Genomic DNA, 6,464 nt, shown 5'->3' on the forward strand with positions numbered 1-6,464 from the left:
CACTAAATAGTGTATTCGCCCCTTCACTATTAATGCATCATCGCTAATTATTGTATCCATGTTTTAAATTTTTGAGTAATTTTTGTAATTACCAAATTTTATGGGATAAATTATAATTTTTCGTTAAAAGTATGGGATTTCTATAATTTTCCCTTTCGTATAAATGTTTCTTTTGAATATCTACCTTTGTTGCATTAAATTTTAAGTCTGGCCCATTTTTGCTATGTATACTTGGGGGCACTTGAAGTGGAATGAAAGGTATGATCCACGCATATTCATATGTCTGTTCCATAAAAAAGTTTTGAATTCTTAATTAAGATGATATATAAATTGCATATTTGTTGTATGTCATTTTCTATTCATGTATATTACGTGTATATTCATGTATAACTCATTACTTGATTTCTAGACCAGTAAAATAACTTCCGTTTAATTGAATATCACCTTTCAATTTGATTTTTTATCTATTAGGCGGACTCAATGAGAATGAGGTTGTTTTCATCAACTCAAAAATGCAAATAAGGGAAAATTTTCAAAACAACAACATTTTTGCATTTTATAGCATCCCTTAGCTACACTTTCAATATTTATTAAAAATAGCTATATATTAGTTTGTTTTTAGGCTGATTTATGTTTTGTTTTCTTAGTTGAACTTGATAGAATACAACTAACAAATAACAGATCAGAGAAAATTTGGGGAGAGAATTTTTCAAATTGGGTAAATATTGTTTAAAATCTTTACTACATACATTACGGAGATTAGGAGACCTTAGAAATGATCTTCTCTCCATTCCTCCTCCAACTTCATTATCGATTTTCAAATCTCCAATTATACTCTTCCTCCTCCATATAATTCAATTTGATTGATCATTTGTTTTGCTGGAAAAAAGGGGATTGGTGGCACTGAAGAAAATATTTTCAATACAAAATTGGATTAGTAGGTATGCTAATTTACATAATTTTTCTTTGGTTTAACTTGATAGAATTAAACTAAGAAATAATAATAAATTAGAGAAAAATAGGGGAGAGAATCTTTCGAATTAGGTAAATATTGTTGAAAATCCTCATTACATAAGTTAAAAAATTAGGAGACCAAAAGAATGACGCTTCTCTCCCTTCTTCATCAAACAGACCAAAAAAATGGTGCTTCTCTCCCTTCTTCATCAAACACCATTATTGATTTCCAAATCTTCAATGATCGTCCTCCTTCATCATAAAAGTATTCGATTGATCATCATTCTTACTTGAAAAAAGGAGATTGATAAAGGAGACTTTGAATACAAAATTGGATAATTATGAGATAATCGAACGAAAATAATCATTGAAATACATATTTGATAGGAAATTTCAATTTGATCTTGGAGTTATAATCTATCGGGTTCAAATAATTATTTTGTGTGATAAGTTTCGAATTCAATTTGTTTTGAAAACCAAATCAATTAGTTTTGAACATCAAAAAATTGAATTGAAAATTTTGTTTCGAATGCAAAGTGTTTCAAAGGCAATAGTTGAAACATTTATTTTGAATACATTTTGATTTTGATAAAACAGTTGATTTTGATTTTGATACATCAACTGAATGGTCCGAATAGATCAGAATTTTTGTATGTTTTCTACTTGGACTAGAAAATAACTTTGAATATAATTTGAAAATTGCCATTAAAAGTTGTGAATGAAATACAAATTGTGATTCTTAATGCGATTGAAGATTTATGTTTTGATTTTTATGATACAATTTTTATTGGATACATTTAAGTTTCAAATCAAAGAAAAAATGAACGGTTTTGAATTTTTTTATGTTGGCTTCTTGAAATACAACTTATTTGATATTTTATAAATTATTTGAATATAATATATTTCTAAAATACAAAACAGATACGAAATACATGTTTTTTCATGGAATATATTTTAAAAAAATACAAGTTGTGATTTCTTATTTAACTGCAATGTTTCATGTTTTGATGACTGTATATAAATTTTGTTGCATCACAATTTTGTGCAAAAAGGGCACAAGTACATCGCTAGACTATAACCGAAATATCAGAGACACACACTGACCAAACTAAGGTCATATTATTCCCCCCTAAACTTATTTTTTTGTAATTATGTACATCTTTTGTCTTACGTGGATCACTCCATGAATCCACACAATTGAGGCGCGTGGGAGATATTTGAATGTCACATAAACCAAAAAGGTGTACAAAATTACAAAAAAATGGGTTAGTGGGGTAATAGGACCTTAGACTTGTTAATATGTATATCAGAGATTTCGATCATAGTCCAAGCGGGTACTTGTACATTTTTCCAATTTTAATTATGGAAACATTGATTTTGTGATCATACATTTTGAAATATGGAACAAAAATAATTGCTATATTGATTACACAATAGAGGTTATTATGATAAAAGAGTGTCCAACCTTTAGGGATTTAGTTGAGGAAGTTCCTAAACAAATTAATATTGATTTGAGATACAATTGTATGATGTTGAAGTAAAAGATAGAGGATAGTTGATTTGAATCTTTTGAATGATTTTTCCAATTTGAGAAAAAAAAATTGTGGATATTTATAAGAGAGGAATGAAAGTTTGATTTTAAAAAGAAAACATGGAGAGAATGGGAAGTGAAAGATACTGGGTTTAACTTTTATTTTAATGTGGATTGTATAACATTCTAGAAACTTGTTTCGAACTGAGACCTAAACGTTCTTCATAGAGCGGGAGATTTTAACAAGGAATTATAAATTCCTTAAGTGTTAAGCACACTATATTTAGCACCTTGAGTTCCAAAAGAACTAAATTTGAACTAGCAAAATCTGCAATTTTGTAAGCTATGCTTAAATTATGAGTTTTGAGTCAACTTTAAATGACTCTAACTCTCAGTAAAAGATGAGTTTGGTGGTCTCGAAGATATATATTTAAAGATCTTTGAATTATCTTTTCAATGCCACCGAGTTTGCTAATTTTCGAGTTCTGATGAGTGAGATATCACCTTTTGAAGTTAGGTTGTCTAGTTAAGAAAAGTTAGCCGAAATTAGTAAGGGTATTTTGGTATTTTCCTTACCAAATCATATTTAATTCGTTTTTGGTAAGGTTTTAAGGGTTTAATCCTATTAGTTTCAGTTTTATAATCCTAATATACTCTTGGTGCTTTATTTTAGAGTTCAAGAAGAGAAAAGAAGAGAAAAGAGGAGAAAAAAGAGAAAAAAAAGAGAGGGTCAAAGAGTTCGTCGAGATTCTTGCGTGTTGTTGTCAATTTTTGACATGTGCTTAATACCTAAGAGCTATTTAAGCTTATATAGTGTTGTGTTAGTTCAACCACACGTCAATTACAATTTATTCAGCATAATTACATTCTTGAAATTTAAGGATTTACGTTCTTGATGTGTTCTTGAAATTTCCTTATCGATTAAGTTTTGATGTAAGAGTCTACAAGATTGAACTTTAAACAACCATATATCTTACAAATAAAGAGTGTGTTCTTGAAATTTCGTTATCGATTAAGTTTTGATGTAAGAGTCTACAAGATTGAACTTTAAACAACCATATATCTTATAAATAAAGAGTTATGTGAGTCATAACCTATCCAATTAAAGGCATTTGAATCTACTTTCCAAAGCCGCCAATTTCGCATCAATTCAATTTATGATTAAAAAGAGATCACTATTTTAGCAACCTATACAGTGTTGTTACGAATTTAGCCGATGGGAAAACTTTAATAAGAGTTGTTTTTATTTTTTTTACCTCAAAGAAAATCCTAAAAAAATTTCATGACTAATAAAAGGCTCAAAACAGTCACATTTTCATCTTATAATCCATCATTATGTTCTCTTTCAAACCCTAGGGGAAATTGTAAGGAAAAATCAAAGTAGAAGAATCTATTCAAGATTCTTTCAATTTTTTTCAAGATTCTTCTTCAAAAGATTTCTAGAAATTAATTCAAGAATCTTAAGAAAAGTTTTATTGATTGTGTACCTTTAAACTAGGATTTCAAGGATCCTAATCAAGTTCTTCTTGAAGATTCTTCAAATTCTTCAAAAACTTTGTTCTTCCGTATATGTAAGGCTATCATAGTGTTGGACTAGTTTGTTCTCAGACCCTACATCTACTTTCATATTAGTAAAGAGTGATCTAGAATACTTTCTCTAGATTTGAGTATTCTTGAGATAAGTTAATTTTGAGTTATTCAGTTCGTGTTCCTTTTAAAAGTTCTATTCGTAATTATTGAATTGCTATTTTGTTATTGAGATGTTTCATATCTTGAACCAAAACTCGTGAATTCATAATTCATATTCAAGAGAGAGTTAATAGTAGAGTTCAAGAAGACCTTCGAGTTCAATTGTGAATCCTTTGAGATTAAGTATTAATTGAGCAAAGTATTGAGGAAGTGAGTAAGAGAATGAGAAGAGACGTATTCATGATTTCCTGGTAGTTATGTAGACCTTCGAGTTGAGTCGTTCATGCCCATAAATTCCTAATCATGGGACTATTATATGTTACCGATGAAGTCCTTAAGTTGGGTTATTCATGTCCAGTCGAGTAGTCTTGAGATGAGAAGTATCTTTGTGTCCTTGAGTTGAGTAGTACATGCTCATAATTCTGCATGAACCCTCTGAGTTTAGCATTGCTGAAGTGAGTTTTATCATTGAAGTTTTTGAGTTCCAAGTATTGGAGTTCTTGAGTTTCAAGTATTGAGTTCTTTCTATGGTTATTGAAAATCTTGTATTGAGTCGTTTGGCATGAATCATGTTTTAAGAATTTTTTACAAATGTTTTAACTTTTTTCTAAGACATAAGCATTGAGTTAAGTAAAGAGTAAGATTGAAGACATTTTATTCAATAGAGTATATCGGGACTATGTATTCCCAAAGAGTATATGTTTTCACATTTAAACGAGATAGGAAATTTTTATTTCCCATGAGACTTTGTGCTAGTTTTTCAGTAAATAGGAAACTTTGATTTCCAAAAGAGCCTTTGAGCTAGTTTTTCAGTAAAAAGAAAACTTTGATTTCCAAGAGAGCTTTTAAGTTACGTTTTGAGCAATTATCTCAAACCGAAGAAAGAGTTTTGATTTTCATAAACATATGAGTTAAGTATATTTTTGGAGTAGTATTGAGTACCGATAGGGGGAGAGTTGAGAAAACTTCAAGCCCCCATAAACCATATAGTCATCATGGGTAGAAAGGATCATACTTTTTAGATGACTCCTTAGTGCTTTTTATCATAGATTAGTGGATCCACTTAGTTAAGACATTCAATATGACAACAAAGTATGAGACAGTTCTGGTAGCATGGGCAAGATGATGAATCATCACTTAGTCTCATACTGGTGGTTATCGATTAGAGAAACTCCTGTAGAGTTATAGTATATTATATATATATATATATATATATATACATATATATATATATATATATAAGTTGAGTTGTTAATATATTCTTCAATACACTGAGTTATTTTCTAATATTTTAAAAGCTTTCCATATATTGCATGTTTATTGTTGGTTTATCCAGAGTTGAGTATCCAGTGTTGAGTACCCAGAGTCGAGTATCATATCTTTGATATGAGTATCTAATGATCGAGTTGAGTATCTTTAGTTCAACTGTGTTTCATTGTGTCGAGTACCTTGTTTTCAAGTTTTGCTAAGTTGAGAACCTTATTAACGATTTGATTATCTTATCCGTGAATACTTCTGAATTGAGTAAATTTGAGTAGTTTTAAGTATTCGTTGAGTTGAGTGAGTTGAAAAGATATAAGTATGTTTATTTTTTACGAAGTTCAAGCTTATGTTTATGCTTTAGAATTCCCCTTATATGCTCGTACATTCCATGTACTAAGCCATTTGGCTTGCATCCTTTCATGATGCAGATCCAGGTAATTCAACAGGAGTTTCGTTATTACCACATGGAGTTTGAGTTATCTATGGTGAGCCTCCTTACTTTTAGAGGATTTCATTTACTTATAAGTTGTTAGGAAGTCGTGGATCTTGTACCGACTTCCATCTTTGTCATTTAGAGGCTTCATAGATAGACAATAGAGTTTCAAAAGTCAATTCATTTATTTTGTTAATTATTTTGAAGATAGAAGTTGCCCATTTTAGGGCGAGTTGAATATATTATATTATTCGAAGTTTTCTTTTGAGTTAAATCTTTGTATTTATGTTTCATGAATTTAATTCAATTTTTAAGCTTTGTATGCTTGAGTTAGTCTTCCGCTTGTAGTGAACCAGGATGAGGGTTCGCTTGGGGATCAATAATGGTTCTTGATTATCGTCCACGTCCAGGATGTAGGTTCTGGTCGTGCCAGATTGAAATTTAACCCAAAATGTGGGCATTATTTGAATAAATTTAGGAACTATATTAGGATACCTTTTCTTTGCAACATAACTAAAATATTCTTCTTTTTAATAATTATTTTTACATGTAGTTGTTTTCAATAAATAAGTTAGGAATAGTGACTAGTTCCAT

At 29.8% G+C, this 6,464-nt stretch overlaps 1 long non-coding RNA gene across 1 annotated transcript; it reads left to right on the forward strand.

Moving 5' to 3' along the window:
* Positions 1-768: 768 nt before the first annotated feature.
* On the forward strand, positions 769-6,148 carry LOC114077863. Its single transcript, XR_003579152.1, has 2 exons — positions 769-941; positions 5,866-6,148. It is a non-coding gene; the product is annotated as an uncharacterized LOC114077863 (long non-coding RNA).
* Positions 6,149-6,464: the final 316 nt, after the last annotated feature.

The sequence above is a fragment of the Solanum pennellii genome, chromosome 7 (genome assembly GCF_001406875.1).
Source record: "Solanum pennellii chromosome 7, SPENNV200".
Taxonomy (NCBI): domain Eukaryota; kingdom Viridiplantae; phylum Streptophyta; class Magnoliopsida; order Solanales; family Solanaceae; genus Solanum; species Solanum pennellii.